This window comes from Tachypleus tridentatus, chromosome 10 (assembly GCF_004210375.1).
Source record: "Tachypleus tridentatus isolate NWPU-2018 chromosome 10, ASM421037v1, whole genome shotgun sequence".
Classification (NCBI taxonomy): Eukaryota; Metazoa; Arthropoda; class Merostomata; order Xiphosura; family Limulidae; genus Tachypleus; species Tachypleus tridentatus.
The window spans coordinates 81,517,104-81,534,790 of NC_134834.1; the positions used below are offsets into that span (position 1 = coordinate 81,517,104).

At 32.2% G+C, this 17,687-nt stretch overlaps 2 long non-coding RNA genes across 4 annotated transcripts in view; one reads left to right on the forward strand and one right to left on the reverse strand.

The window, feature by feature from the left end:
* The window catches only part of LOC143229705 (uncharacterized), a 64,141-nt gene that overhangs the window by 15,823 nt on the left and 30,631 nt on the right, over positions 1-17,687 (reverse strand). The window lies entirely within an intron of this gene.
* Positions 8,665-17,687, forward strand: part of LOC143229706 (uncharacterized) — a 29,321-nt gene continuing 20,298 nt past the window's right edge. The window contains exon 1 of the long non-coding RNA XR_013016010.1: positions 8,665-8,801. This is a non-coding gene — a long non-coding RNA (uncharacterized LOC143229706). The remainder of the gene's footprint in view (positions 8,802-17,687) is intronic.

Sequence of the window (17,687 nt, forward strand, 5' to 3'; positions counted from 1 at the left end):
TCACCTACTTAAGATAACACCTATCTAAAACAAAACATACAATCTATCCAAGTCAACAATAATATGTATCGAAGACAACAATACCATCTATCCAAAACAATAAATATCACCTATCCAAGACATCAAGATTACCTATCAGAGAAAACAATATCATTGCAAAACATAATGTTTTGTAACAACAAAGGACCTATTAGTTCATCTAGACTGTTCCATCCTCTGAAATAAACTAAAACTATTAACCTTTTGCGACAGGTTACAGGTCATAGGCTATGTCATCATGTTTGTTGACTTGCATTCAAAATTTTATTGAACTACTATTCTATGAATTTATGTCAATAAGACTGGAACCAAATTGTAGATTATAAATCTAACTTTAATATTATATATGCATTATTTTTTTAATTTTTAAAGTAAACATTAAAAATACATTTAAAAATAGATTTTCGTGAGTCATTTGATATGTTGAATGCAGCAATGTTTAAAATTAGATGTTTGTGATGTCAAAATACTAAGTCTATAGTTTTGTACAAATTAGGAATTCATATTACTAATATTAATATATAAAATTAGAGCCGTGTATATTTTTCTTTTGTTGAGATGTATCTTACGTATTGAATTCAACACAGTGGTCTCCATCTTTCCATTTTGGAAACTGTTCCTCATATACATGAGGAACATGTATATAAGTGTGAAGTATATACACTTACTTCAATATACGACATGTGAATAACCAAACGACACCTTAGGATGTCCTCCTAATGGTTGTTTCAGTGATTTTAATATGTGAAAAGGCAACCACGTTCTTTCGAAGGAAGATTTCAAAACAGTAGGTTGTGTCTTTAGTTTGCTCGAAGTTTAATATTTTCTTAAAGTCTGAATACATCTTAATTAAATTATATTTAATTAAATAATTAAATTATATTTAATTAATGAGCTTAATAAATTATAGTGGAATTCTATGGTGTCAATATGGTTATTTGTGATTTTTATTATTATTAAATTGTATATATATCCTCCACGTGCGAAATTTTATGTCCAACAGCAACCGCATTAATAGGTCCTAGCGAGAGGAGATAAACTTCTTCATTTACTGTTATAGATTTAAAATAATAAGCTTAATAATCTATTTCTAAATAGTAATAATCTTTATATACGTATATAATGTACAATAACTAGTCCAATAAAACACAGTCAAGACAATAAAGGTTAAAAGTCAGTTTTATATTATTGGATACCTGACATGAGTGCATGTGCATCGCGTCGGTGCAAATTATGTAATGTTAGCTAGACATGACTAGAAGGTCAATATAATAAAAAATATATAGCGTTACGAAACTTAAGCTACTTAGACAAAACATTTGTATTTTCGTATTATAATATGTAGTCACTCTAAAATTTAAGACCCGGCATGGCTAGGTGGTTAAGGCATTCGACTCATAATCCGAGGGTCGCGGGTTCGATTTCCAGTCGCATCAAACATGCTCGCCCTTTTAGCCGTGGGAGTGTTATAATGTGAAGAACAATCCCACTATTCGTTGGTAAAATAGTAATCCAAGAGTTTAGTCTTACACTGCTAAATTAAGGACGGCTAGCGCATAGAGCCCTCGTGTAGCATTGCGCGAAATTCAAACCAACTAAACTTTAAAAAGCATTATTTATTTTCTCTTTTTATGATGGTTACGAGGTTGGTCAAGTGAGAGATTCCCATATAAGTTAGAATATAGAAAACAACATAAAATATAAAGTATTACGAAAAACAGATGTTTGAAATGTATTTAGGATATTTTAGAGATTACGCAAATGATATTTGAATTTTTTTTTGGAAAAAGAATAGTCTTAATGATAACATGAAATCACTTTGCACTCAGACTAGTGACGAAACAGACTGTAATTTCACAAACAAATCTTAAGTAAAAATATTTCATTAAAAAATCTGATTTCTTTATATACGAAATACTTAAAGACTTTACTAAAAGTTTACCAAAATATGCGAAGATACACTTGTTGTATCAAAGTTTATAATGTAAATACTTACTAAATGAAAAAGAACAACCTCAAAGCCAGTCTTTATCATTCATATAGTTATTAAGCTTCCTCTTTGAACTTACTTAAATTTATTGTTTTCTCAATATCCGAAGGTAGCCCATTTCAAAAGCCAACCACTTTGTTAAAGAAACAAAATTATCTCAGCTGGCAATGACTTCTTCCCTACCAATATTTACATTTGTGTCCTCTAGTTCTTCTATTCTCACGGTTAAGTATAAAAAATGATGCATCAACACTATCAACTCCTTTTGCAATCTTATACACCTCAAACAAATCTCCTCTGACTCTTCTTTTTTCAAGAGGAAATAATTTTGGAGATTTTAACCTCTCTTCTATAACAACCCTCCATCCCAGGAACCATTTTAGTATCTCTCCTCTTAATCCTTTTCAACGATTCAGTATTCTTCCTAATGTAAGGAATCCAAGTCTAAACTCAAAACTCTAAATGTGGCCTAACCAGTGACCTGTACAATAAAATAATAACCTCTTTAGACTTGTATTCAATATTTCCGTAAATACAACCTAAAATCCTATTTTCCTATCACTAGTAACAGCACAATGCTTGGATAGCTTACTAGAATAATGAGCAACTACTCTAAGATCCCTTTCTTTCATGGCACTGATAAGTTTATTCCCATCTAAAGTGTACTTATAATTCAAATTGTGATAGCCTATATGCATTATTTTGCATTTATTATAATCAAAACCCATTTATCATTTATTTATCCAACTCACTAAATAATATAAATCCTTTTGTAAATCAGCAGCATCCTTTTCACAGTTAAAAACACTCAAGACCTTAATATCATCAACAAATTTAACTAATTTATTGATCATTTATTCATCTATGTCATTAATGCAAATCGAAAAGGCAAAATCATAAGACTGAGCCTTGAGGCACCCCTTGTGACATTCATTCAGTTTGTCTGAGCTCCATTTATAACAACCTTTTGTTTTTTCCCATCCAACCACTCTTACATACAATTATCTACAGCGATAATTTTGAACAAGTTCTTTATGTGAGACTTTATCAAATGCTTTCTGAAAATCCAGATACACCAAATTTACACCATTACCATCATCTACATAAACAGTAGCCTTTTCAAAGTTTATCTAAAGATTTTTAAGATATGAAATATTCCCTTATCAAAACCGTGTCGACTATTCAATAAAATTCTAAAACGTTATAAAATGACTTTGCACGGCACTTTTAAATAGACTTTCCAAAAAGTTTCCCACATCTGCTGTGAGACTAATAGGTCTATAATTACTGTGACAATTTTATCACCTCCCTTGAAAAGTTACATAAGCTAAGTTGCAATCCCCTGGTACCTGACTGTTCAAGATCTGACAAAAAGTTACAGCAAATGGTTCACGTATCTAATCTTTAACTTTTTTAAAAACCCTTGGAAAAATACTATCTGGACTAAAAGCTTTGCCATTATTTAAACTTTCCTATTTTTTCTTAACAAACTGAGAATTAATGCAACCACCTTTTCCAACTCTGTTTCAACTGATCAAGATGAGAAATATTGCATAAATCTTCATCAGTAAAAACTGAAAGACCCCTAGTGGCACAATGGTATATCTGCAGACTTATGCCACAAGAAACCAGATTTTGATACTTGTGGTGGGCAGAGCACGGATAGACCTTTGTGCAGTTTTGTGGTTAATAACAAACAAATAAATAGCCAAAAAACAGAAAAAAAACATGATTTCATAACCTGACCATCTCACAATAATCACATATGAGTTTTCCTTCATTATCACTTGAAGGTACTACGCCATACTAACATTTGGTTTGCTCTTAATGTATTTAAAGAAATCCTTGCTGTTAATTTTTACATTTTCAGACAATTTTTTCACACATTCTTCTTTCTAATTTCATATTCTATTAATTTTCATGATATTCCATAACCTTCTAAACTTCCCGTCAAATCAGACAATTTTAATTTCTTAAAGTTATGATGTTTTTCTTTAATTTTACCCTTTGTGAGCCAACCTGGTGTTTTTGTGTTGTTGTTTTCTTACTTTAAGCCACTTGCCTGAAATGAAATCACCTTTAATTATGACCCCATTAACAGCTGAAATCTCAAACTCACTATAAAGTTCCCGGTAATTTCAGCAGTATCATCTGGTGGTCTGTGACTAGTAAACATAAAAAGCCTATTCCCTTTATATCCGTTAATAACAACCAAATGGTTCAGCTTCTTTGCTATAATCTTTAATATCCTCAACTTCAAAAAAGATATAACTTACATTTTACATACAAAACCACTTTTCCCCTTTCTTTAGTACTCTCTTACTATTAAATAACCTATAATCATGTATTTAAAAGAAATTTATGTCAACAAAATCATCTACGTTTAGCTACGTTTCAGTTATTCCAGTTATATCAAAATCCTTCCTTCCTTCCAGTGCTCTAAAATCATGTTTTATTTCTTATAGATCTGACATTACAAAGTAATAATAAGCCTTTCCTTAGAACTACTTCTGTACTCATTTCCTGTACTGAACCTTTTCTCTACATCTTAATTCTTGTATTTAGTTTTTCCTATCCTTCACTACTGTCTAGTCCTAGTTTAAAACTTCTCTTACAGCTGACTTAATAGCGATACCCCTAACTTATTAAAATGTAAATCGTCCATTCTATAAAAGCTCCCTTCTCCCATTAAGCTGATCTCACAAGTCCAACCAGCCAATCTGCTCATTCTTACATATTAACCTAAACCTTGAATTCAGCCCTGGTGACTTATGTATAGTTTCATTCCCAAAATTAACTCCAGACAGAATCTCTGACATAGTTAATTTATGGTCCTTTCCATTAAACGTTTTTATCAACCCCTTGTACTTATCAATTAGCTCCTATGATCTACCTTTATCTACATCATTAGTTCCTATTGCACAACAAAAGTTGCATCATTGTTAGCCACTTTATTATATCTCTTACTCTTTCAGTTATCTCCTTTACCTGTGCTCCTGGGTAGCATAACTTAATTCTTTTTTCCCAATTTACCTCACAGACTATCCTATCTATATGCATTGTCAAGGAATCAACTATAACTTCCTTAAGTTTATCATCCACGCCCTTCTCTGCCCCTTTGTTTTCCTTCCCTCTTCTTCTGCAGATGCTATGGGCTGAAATCTGTTACTCAATAGAACACGCTCATTACAATTAAATCCACTACTTTTAGCTTTAATAGTACTGTTTACAACTTCCCAAAAGTCATTGTAGCTGATATACCCCTTGCATGTAATGGCTTAAATTCCATTTACGAAGCTAAGCAGAATTCTCGTTAATTCGCCTAAAAAGACAACCAGTGAGCCTTGGCTATTAAACATTCGGAACTAACATCTAAAGAATGGCGACAGGTAAATATTTAGAAGCTGCACTTATCAAACTGATTATTAATTTTAATTGGTTCGAAGAATTTTTAGAGATATTATGCCATGTTTGTCCACTACTGTTCTTCACGTATGTCATTAGATACTGCATTACGTTCCACAGCCTTATTTTTACTTGCAGTAGGATACCGAAGATTCCAGATCATCGGATAAGAAATGCGCATGCGTAGAAGCTATATAAAATAACCAGCTTTGTCTTCTTTCATTTTAGGACATTTAGCAAATGATTCGGTATGCATAAAGCAGGTAGATGGATAGATAGATAAGGCTTATTTCATCCATTTACTGTTAATAAATTCTAAAATAATTGGGTGAAAAAATTGGACAGTAGTAATGTTGACAAAACGGAATCTAATGAAATGTATATAAAACTTTGCGAACAGGCAGTTAAAAAATCGTCAACTAGAAAACTACAGAAATGAAGAACTATTTATGAGGACCAAACATTTTATGAGGGATATAAATGAAACTACATATATAAAAACTTCAAATAACAACCTTAAAACAAAACAAATTATACAACTGAAATCCACTAAGCATTCTGACTCAGAAGTAAATATGTATAATATGTGTAAACTACTCGTTTTTTGTTGTTGTTTGTTTGTTTGTTTTTACAGTATCGGAGGTATTGAGAATTTCTAAATTTCAAATATTTATTGAACTGATGTATGTTAAGACAAAAAATAACGTCAGTCTTCAACTGACGGCAAGTTAAGAATTTTATAAACTTTGATCTTAACGACTTCAAGTTGAAGGAGTATTAGTTGAAACGTAACATTGGTCGTAACTCTCCACTTCTCTCCACATAGAGGTTGTATGTGTACATATCTCTATACTGTTGTGTGTGTGTATGACGATACAGTCGTGTGTGAGAGGTTGTATGTGTACATATCTCTATACTGTTGTGTGTCTATGACGATACAGTCGTGTGTGAGAGGTTGTATGTCTACATATCTCTATACTGTTGTGTGTGTCTATGACGATACAGTCGTGTGTGAGAGGTTGTATGTCTACATATCTCTATACTGTTGTGTGTCTATGACGATACAGTCGTGTGTGAGAGGTTGTATGTGTACATATCTCTATACTGTTGTGTGTGTGTATGACGATACAGTCGTGTGTGAGAGGTTGTATGTGTACATATCTCTATACTGTTGTGTGTGTCTATGACGATACAGTCGTGTGTGAGAGGTTGTATGTCTACATATCTTTATACTGTTGTGTGTGTGAGAGGTTGTATGTCTACATATCTCTGTACTGTTGTGTGTGTCTATGACGATACAGTCGTGTGTGAGAGGTTGTATGTCTGCATATCTCTATACTGTTGTGTGTCTATGACGATACAGTCGTGTGTGATCGGTTATATGTCTACATATCTCTGTAGTATTGGGTTCATCTATGATGATACAGTTGTGTGTGAACGGTTGTATGACGAAACTTGAGGTGTTAGCTTCTAAAGCTTGCACCTGAAACTTCAACGATCTCTGTGTCAATTTGTCTTATTTGTGGCTGTTTGTTAACGGAATGTCCTCAGATCTTCAGAAGAAATTACTTGTAACCATTTCTATTTCCCCCAAGAACTAACACACCCACAGATAAAGGACTGCCTGCAGTGTGGCAAAAGTCGCACTTTATTAACTTAGGCTGTAAGTTACAAGTTGTAATAACCGAGGACTGGAATAGCATTGTGACGTGCATGAAAAAGGAGATTAAAAAAAGAAAGAAAAGGCTTCTCCCTCACATGTGTATCTACCTAGTGTATCTCACATGTGTATCTACCTAGTTATATTATTATTATTATCCTTTCTCAGTCAATAGGGAAATTTTCGAGTCCAGTAATATGCAAATTTATAAAACAAATTTTATTACTTATCAAAGAAATCTTAAGCTTTTACTCTGTATTTTTGGGAAAATATTTAAATTAAGCTTATTCATATATAAAGACTAACGCACTACGCAAACCCAATTTATTCTACTTTCTTTGGAGACAAAATGGAAGATTATTCCCAGTTCGCGTGCTTGATAACCAGATAACGGTTGTTATTCGCGTATCAAATTAGTTCTTTCCAAGCAGTAAATAATACATACTTGATGACATGGTAAATGTGAGGGCGCACGACATCAAGAGTTCACTAAACTCTCTGCATCCTCCCTTTTTGTTTTAGGTTTGTCTGGAATTTTGCGCAAAGCTACATGAGGAATACCTGTGCCAGCCGTCCCTCATTTAACAGTGTAAAACTAGAGGGAAAACAGCTAGTCATTACCAACGGGATTGACCGTCACATTATAACGCCCCCACGGATGAAAGGGCGAGCATGTTTGGTATGACGGGATTCTAACCCGCGACCCTCTCATTACGAGTCGAATGCTTTAACCACCTGGCCATGTCAGACCTCTTTTTTGTTCTAGACTTTGTAAAATTGATAATTTTATGTGAAGATTGTTTTGAAATCATATTTTTTCTAATAATTGAGAATCACAAATGAATAGACAGAAAAAAAACAAACAACTCTCGATTTACAAGAAGAAAAAACATCTGGGGTGAGAGATACAACTGATATTTTATTCTATAAGTATTATATGAACGTCGAATAGGTTGTATATAGGTGTTTCTTTCCTTGATATTAGGTTGTATAAATATGTTTCCTTCTTTGATGTTAGATTATATATACGTGTTTTCATCCTTGATATTATTTTCTTTGCCGTTCTTACCACAAATATTGAATCTCGGTGAGATTAATGTCATCTCTTCATACGTTCATGCTTATAATTTATCTAGAGAACGCAACAAAGCCAAAACCTGATGAATTGAACATAGACATTTGCCAGTTCATTAAAAAGCAGTAATTTCGTGTAAATATTTTCACATTTTACAAAGGTAGCTGAAACAATAACATATATCCGATCCAAAATATTTTACCTATATAAAAAGAACCAGAAAAATATGTGAAATAAAGAAATTCAAACGGGTTTTTATTTAGTCATATTAAATATAGCATTATAACTGATTTACTTATTTTTATACGTTTTGTTATAGGTTTTGTTAACAGTGTACTTTAACTAGGTACCATGCCTTTTATTTTAAAGTTACATTTTGCTGTCGAAAAAATCCTATACAATAAATACATTTTACTTTATTGCGCCATCTGGCGGTTTTTGAAGTTGTATTAAAATACTGTCTTATCATTCTATGTTGCTGCTATTCATTTTTACATAGATATAAAATGTCTCTGCATTACCTCGTTGGTTTAGAATTGTATTATGAAATGACGACAAACTTGTTTAACAGTTAAGTTATTGAGTGGTAGCTATTTACAGTATCTACTGGTTGCCATCCAATTACCGTAATGGTTAGTAACTCATATTCTTGTTTATTTATATAATCGAGAATTATTAAATTGCCTTAAGTTTCAACTCGTAGCGTAGTGACACGCAGGACATTGTTTTGCTGACATTAATGGTTAACGTTATTTTTTATCACAACTGTGTAAAAATGTAACTATTCAGGAGCTGTAGATTATCAAAGCTCATTTACTGTCTTCCAAAAATATGTAATACGTTAGTGAAAGCCATGTAAAATTCATGAAAAAGCAGATTCATGTACTTTTTTAAACGTACCCTCTTTTATTTAAATTATAATGAATGCGCGCATTTGTACGTTAGCGGCTCCGACTAAATAATCACTGACTCAGAGGTTAATGTTAAGCCTAACACTCCCTCGGGACGCCAGAAATTAGATCAGAAGTTCTCGTCACAGAAACGAGATTAACATAGTTTGTTCTCTCGAGTACAAGCGTACACGTTACGTAGAACAAAATTCACCATTATACAGAACACTAATACTCAGAACAAAGCTGAATAAATAAAGTAAATATTGGATTTGTGTGTTTACGCATTAAAGAATGTTCATCACTTTACGATATCTGCGTTTCTTTTAATAATTTTTATGACATGGTAAATAATACATCGTTCCATACTTATTATATTCGATACACTATATTTATAGGCTTCTTTCCTTACGCTAGAGGGATAAATCACCGTGAAACCAAAATGTAAGATCGAATGACGAATCCGTTGGTTGTGAAAGACAAGACTAACGCATTAACAGTACTGTGAAAGGTTTTATTATAAACTATTGTTGTAACGCCTTTGAACATGTAAATTAATTAAACTTTTCGAAGCAGATTTAAAAGCATTTCATTCACTGTATTAATGGGTTTCTTAAGTCATTAGGGGGCCAGATTTGTTGTAAAACACAGGTAACACATCGAGCTAATCTGTACCCTGACCACTGCGGATATCGAAACTCGAGCTCTAGCGTGATAAGCTCATTGACTTACAGATGAACCCCTAATGTAGGGACAGGGGATCAAAGAAACGTGCTTTTTTGTTATGTTTTTAGAGACTAAACTGCAGCTATTCCATGTGACGTCTTTATATTATTCCTGTTCTGTCAAAGTCTCACTTCTACCTTTAATAGTATTTTATACTTTTTCAGTGTAAGGAACCGGAAAACAAAATAAAAAACAACTGTTTATGCATTAGTTCAAATACTCCCATCTACGTACAAGAATTTTGGAGTCACTGGTCCACCATCCACATGAGAATAGGCGTTGAGGACGCTTAGATTCTGTGACATGAAACTATAATCGAGATACGATCGTCCTTTATAAAACGTTAAGTAATATTTAGAATTTGATGTCTCCACCTGTCATTGTTGTTTAAGTTTTGTCTGCATATTCCATATTAGATTTTGTATTTTATTTTTATTGTAAAGTAAACATTAACAACAATGGTTAACTAGAATGCAGTTGAATCGAGAAAAGGTAGCAGAACCAGAAAATAAAGTATTGTATTTGATTTGTTTGTTTATTTTGAATTTCGCACAAAGCTACTCGAGGGCTATCTGTGCTAGCCATCCCTAATTTAGCAGTGTAAGACTAGAGGGAAGGCAGCTAGTCATCACCACCCACCGCCAACTGTTGGGCTACTCTTTTACCAACGAATAGTGGGATTGACCGTCACATTATAACGCCCCCACAGCTGGGAGGGCGAGCATGTTTGGCGCGACGGGGATGCGAACTCGCGACCCTCAGATTACGAGTCGCATGCCTTAACATGCTTGGCCATGCCGGGCCATTGTATTTGATTACTGATGAATTTTGAATTAGAATTCTTCATAACGCTATGGATGTCTCTGTAGAATGTATTGAAAACTGGTTACACACATAAGCTAGCAACATACACCACAGAGATGGTAGGACTGCGAGTTTCATCTGTACAAAATATGATAAGCAGGGGTGTGGCTAATACCAGTAAAAGATTAGGAGCACATCATATATGACCCTGACTCCTATGGAGTGGTAGGAGTGATTGACTATTGTAGGTCAGTATGAAGACTAATATAGCTCTCCATCGGTTTACTGACTTGCACAATAACTGACCACAGACATGTTTCACTACGTGAACGAAACTCACAGTTATAGAGCACCACATGAAGTGAATTTCAATAATTTAATAATAATAATATTCTACCACATTCAATTTTCAAATAATGATACTCTACCAGGTTGAATATAATAATAACAATATTCTATCCCGCTGAATTTAATAATAATAACATTCTAGTAGGTTGAATTAAATAATAATAATATTTCAACACATACAATTTTAAAATAATGATATTCTACCAGCTTAAATCTAATAATTACAACATTCCATCATGCTGAACTTAATAATAATGATATTCTAGTAGGTTGAATTAAATAATAATAACACTTTATCATGTTGAATTAAATAATAATAACACTTTATCATGTTGAATTTAATAATAATAATTCACCACATATAATTTTAAAATAATGATATACTACCAGGTTGAATCTAATAATAACATTCTATCATGCTGAATTTAATAATAATATTATTCTACTAAATTCAATTAAATAATAATAATATTCTACCACATTCAATTTTAAAATAATGATATTCTACCAGGTTGAATCTAATAATAACAATATTCTATCATGCTGAATATAATAATAATGATATTCTAGTAGGTTGAATTAAACAATAATAATGTTCTATCATGCTGAATTTAGTAATAATAATATTCTACCAAATTGAATTAAATAATAAATAATATTCTACCACGTAGAATTTTAAAATAATGTTATACTACCATGTTGAATCTATTAATAACAACATTCTATCATGCTGAATTTAATACTAATGATATTCTAGTAGGTTGAATTAACTAATAATAATATTCTACCACATTCAGTTTCAAAATGATGATATACTACCATGTTGAATCTATTAATAACAACATTCTATCATGCTGAATTTAATACTAATGATATTCTAGTAGGTTGAATTAACTAATAATAATATTCTACCACATTCAGTTTCAAAATAATGATATACTACCAGGTTAAATCTAATAATAACATTCTATCATGTTGAATTTAATAATAATGATATTCTAGTAGGTTGAATTGAATAATGATAATATTCTATCACATTCAGTTTTAAAATAATGATATTCTACCAGGATGAATCTAATAATAACAATTATTCTATCATGCTGAATTTAATAATAATGATATTCTAGTAGGTTGAATCTAATAATAACAGTATTTTCATGCTGAATTTAATAATAATGATATTCTACAGGGTGTTCGGAAAGTCACTGTGCACTTATATATTTATTAACATACAAACCTGCACAGTGACTTTCGAACACTCTGTAGCAGATAGACTGAATTAAATAATAATAATATTCTACCACTTTCAATTTTAAAATAATGATATTCTACCAGGTTGAATCTTATAATAACAATATTCCATGATGCTGAATTTAATAATAATGATATTCTAGTAGGTTGAATTAAATAATAATAATATTGTCTGATGCTGAATTTAATAATAATGATATTCTTGTAGGTTGAATTAAATAATAATAATATTGTCTGATGCTGAATTTAATAATAACAATATTCTACCAAATTGAATTAAAAATAATAATATTCTACCACGTTGAATTTAATAATAATAATATTCTATCAGGTTGAATTTAATTATACTAATAATAATATTCTAACACGTTTAATTTAATAATAATAATATTCTACCACGTTTAATTTAATAATAATAATATTCTACTATGTTTAATCTTAGGCTTAAGACAATTGTATTTAATGATTTTTTTATATTATTCTAGAAATCTTGAATTTGAAGAAGTACTACTGAAATGAAGATAGTAATTCGATCTTAACTGTTCTACAGCTCTCCTAGTACGAAATAAAACTACACTTGACTGAAGAGCTTACTGAAGTAATTACTAAAGCAGCTGTATCGAAAACTAACTATTACTATGAATAAGTAGATTAAACTACCAAACATTAAAATCAAGCATGACATTAACTAGTTAAATTATATCCTTATCTACTGAAAGGAACATATAGACTTTTATTAAACCGATGAAAATTGTAGTCTCTCCCTATCTATTAGTTTTCCTGTTTTCTAAGGTATCTTTTATATTGCAACTGGAAAACCCTAGAACAATCTTCAGTTTTATCAATGTTCTTTTGATAGATTTCAGTACGTCATTATTCTCGCCTTACTTTAGTTCTATTAAGACTCTTTAACAAGTTGAAGAACATGCTATTTTTTAGACACTCTAACAGCCACCATGGTAAATTCTTCTGAATGAACCCATCTTTCATACCAGCTCAGTTTTTAATCCTCGTTTTGTTGTTACCTTCTTGGGTCCATCATGTAATCGTCTGATTCATCCAAATACTACGAGATTGACGGATTTCTCTTACTTGTTCCCTATAAGGAATAAAATAGTTCTAATAAAACAAGCTTCAGGCCTTTTTCGATTAATGAATTTTTTTTTCTCGTCTTGCTCTTAATCATAGATTCTTTCTCCTGGATTACTTTCTGTCTTCTTCCTTCATGAAAACTTGTACTTCACTGAATATTTTTATACTCCCTCTGCCGTTCTTTTCATCATCAACCCGTCTCTTGTTCTCACTTAAGCCACCTGGCTACTGAGATTTTTTTATTCTCTTATATAGTATTTAGTTCTAATCAAAGCTGCGAAAGGGGTGTTTCACGTCTTTGTTGTGTGTGTGTGTTTTTCAGATGTTGATGCATACTAGCGTTTGAGATTATGTATATTACTTTCACAATGGTACGGTTATATGCCGAAATCTCTTGATAAGTATGCGGTAGAAAGGCTTCTATTCCAGAAAGTAATTGGATTCGTTGCTCGTGCCCTTGTAACAGACTAGCCGTAAATGATAGGTTCTAGTTTTTTTTCTGCTGTTATAGTAAGAAAACTGCCAAACTCATATGATTTATATGCATTCAAATGAATATTTATTCTATTTTTGTTCTAGTGCCTTTGATGTCTCTTTTAAATGAATGTCTGTTAAGACTTTTTATCAAGTTGATTAAGATTATATCGTAAGTTTACAAGCTTGTTTTCTCGTGTTTGGCATATTACACAGTTATAACTTCGGATCTATATATTATGAACTTTCGTTATGTCTTCAATCGCAAATCAGTTAATTGTCAGTTCTTGGACATTAGAACCACCAAAAGTCGCCAGAGATTTTACCAAATTTCGATCATCAGAAGTTATGGAAATGGCAGAATATTATGTTCGTCTGTGACGTGGTTACTTACGAAAGTAGCTCAGAATTCAAGTATAACGTAATAAAGTGCATAGTGTTAGTATTTATAATGTGTTTGTTTGTTGAATTTCACACAAAGCTACTCGAAAGCCGTCTGCACTAGCCGTCCCTAATTTTGAATTGATAAGATAAAGAGAAGACAGTTTATCAAAAACCACCCACCGCTAACTCTTGGTCTACTCTGTTACCAATAAATAATGGGATTACCTGTTAGTTATAAGACTCCCACAGCTGACAGGGCGAGCAATTTCGTTTATCGAATTCGAACCCATGAACCGCAGGTTATGATTTGAGTGCAAGGCCATATTCATATCGTGTTCTGTCTTCTTTTTATTGTTAAGCACAGTGCTATACAATGGAATATCTATACTGTGACCGCCACGTGTATAGAAACCAGATTTCTAGCGATATGAGCCTTCAGTGTTTTACTCTTGACTCGCAGGCGTTCTTATATTGTGTTAAATACGTTTGTGAATGTATTGCTTTTCTTTAAATAAGATTTATATATATATATATATATACTCACCGATCATATTAATAAGGCAAAAAGAAAACATTAATCTTACTAATTTGGACTAAATTATTTGTGTTTTTATTATAGCATAGCCACGTCGGCTATCTGCTGTGTTCACTGAGGGGAATAGAACCGCGTTGTAAATCCTAAGACTTACCGCTGTTCCAGCGGGGGAATACACTAAATGAAGACTGATCCCTCTATCAATACACTCGGTTGTGAGCATTTTATCGTAGTTAATATTTTATTTATGTAATTTTTTAAAATGCCTTTAGTAAAAAGCTAATATGATGAAAGTCTAATAAAAACTCTCTACGTTGAAATTGTCTTTGAAGTGGGTTTGGCTTTTCAAGCTGATAGAGATGTCCAATTTTTATATAGCTGTTTATTTTGAATTCAAAAAAAAACAAAAAAAAACAAGAACACAACGATTCACTCATGTCATCTCTAACATAAAAAACAATTACAGATTGTTTTGATTGTACACACGATAAAATTTGACGCCTCCTGGTTCGTTCACTTATTTGTTTGAAAGCAAAACCACATTGGAGGATCTTCTGTGACTACTAAACGCGTTGTAAGTACGTTGATTTATTGTTGTTCCACCAGGAGATAATTCGTACAGTTTGATGTTATTTTGTACCAAAATTTTCAGTTTATGAACTTTGGCCAAACAGATTAATCTGACTAATATTTTAAGTCTTTAAAAATCATTATTAAATATGTTGTTGTTTTATCTAATATTGAATGAACAAAGTATTATTTAGTTGGCTCAACAAAACGAAATATTTCTAATAACATCAGTTGTCTGGGCAAGAATCGTACTGAATATCGATATAGGTTCTGTACTCTCAAAGCAATCGTTTTAAAATCAATTCGGCGGCTGCTGGTACACACACACAGCTTACTCTTGAGAAGATGGTGCGACTTATGAGAGTTGGTTTATGAACTTGTCTCTCATTAACGTTATGCCTGAGTTACTTATGTACAATTGACATTTCGTCTTTTTAGCTGATGCATCATACCTCCACAAAAATATTTTACATCACTAAAAAACAAATCACATTTGTAAACAAAATCTCTGACACTGGAGGTTTTAAGGTTAAGGACTTTGTTTACAATTTTTGTTACTCCAATGTCTTCAATAAAATTATTTGTTTGTTAGAAATTAAGCACAAAAATACACAAAAGGATATTTGTGTTCTCCCCACCACGGGAAAGAAAAGCCACTTTTTAACAGCCTGAGGCCGCAGACATGCCGCTATGCCACGGGGAGGGTAATTCATTCTAAATAAATACAAAAAAATAAGTTTAATATTTATCACTAAACTATACAAATAACTTTCCGAGCCCTGTCTACAGTGGGGTCTCGACTCCCACATTTTAGAGGTGTAATTCCACATACTTACTGCTGACACACTGGGGGTACAACATATATTCCGAAATTTTGTTGTATGTTTATGACAAACCTTTAGTTCTATATTCCGCCATTCCTAATTTTGAGTTGCCGAACAGAGGGAAGGCAGACAACCGACAGCGTCTATCACCAACTCTTGAACCACTCTTTTATCAACGAATAGTACAAAGTAAGACTGACCCTCAGACTGCGAGTCAAGCGTCCTAGCCATCAAGCTATGTCAAGTCCATTTTTTAATGCTTTCGTTTGTATACAAACTAAAAATGGAATTTTTCATCTTACAAGTTACGGCGCAACATATGGGACTAAACCCTGGATTTTTTTATTATGACTGAAGATTGTTAATTTCTGAAGTCCATTCAAGAAAAATGTAATATTGAATATTGCAGAAATATTTCAAAGAAATTTAATTTTAAAGGCTGTTGATGATAATTACTGCATATGAAAGCATATATCGTGAAAGCTGTTCTGATGACACCCATAAAAGTTCTTTATAAAAATATTTGTTCTATCTTGTTTATCTATTTCTATTTTGTTAATTTTCAGTTCAATGCACAAAAACTCGACATTACAGTATAAATAATTTAACACTTAAAACCTTTACTTCTGTTTCTTACAGTAAAGTTTTACTTTTCATAGCCATTACCTATTGTAATAGCACACAATTTTGTCTGCTCTGAAATTGAATTCGCACTTTACTATCGAAATGTTCATGCGCGAGCGCTTCATTTCAACAGATCTAAACAAAAGACGGATATAAATATATTTTAGAAGACATATTAAAAGTTTATAAAAGGTTTTAGAAAGATCTAACGCTAAATTGTAGAATAATATTATAAATTTATTTATTAATAATACTAAATACAGGAAATTTGAGGATGAGGAACCCACTTTTTTACGAAAACTGAAGTTTCAACTCTTCCATCATCACATATTTGATGATGACATTAGCAACGTTGTCGAAGTTTCTTTTTCTATGAATTCAAGCTGTTTCCAAATTTTGAGTAAGGTAAAGTATAGCCCCAACTAAAACTAAACTAAAGCAAAAAACGTGAACAATTAACAGTGTTAGTTTATCTCTTTTTCAAACATCAGCGGAACAAATATTAGGCCGAAGACAAGTGGACTTGCACATTCCGGTGTATGTTATTAAAATGATTTTGTATTATTCTAGTATCACTGTATTTAAAGAAGTGTTTTTGCCGTAAAGATACTAATTTTACTGCAAATTTTTGCGGGTATCTGATAATTATTACTTCCTAATATGCTATGTTTCGTTATAAGTATGGTTACACTTTAAGTTTGTTTCTCTGTAAGTAAGCATAGAGCTACACAAGAGCTATGTATGTGTTGCCTACTACGAGTACCAAAACTTATCGCTGTGACACTGGAAGCGGGGGAGTTACAAGTAACGACCGCTCTGTCTATAAATCAACAAATGTGAAACCACAAATAAGTGACTGAGTTTCGGCAAGGAATTCAAGGCCCATTGTTCGCGTCTCGTCGATGAAAATTCGCGACCTGCACCTTTTGACCTTGGATATGATATAAGACTGACGGTAAACTCTCATTAATTGATTAGAGCATCCCAAAAGATGTC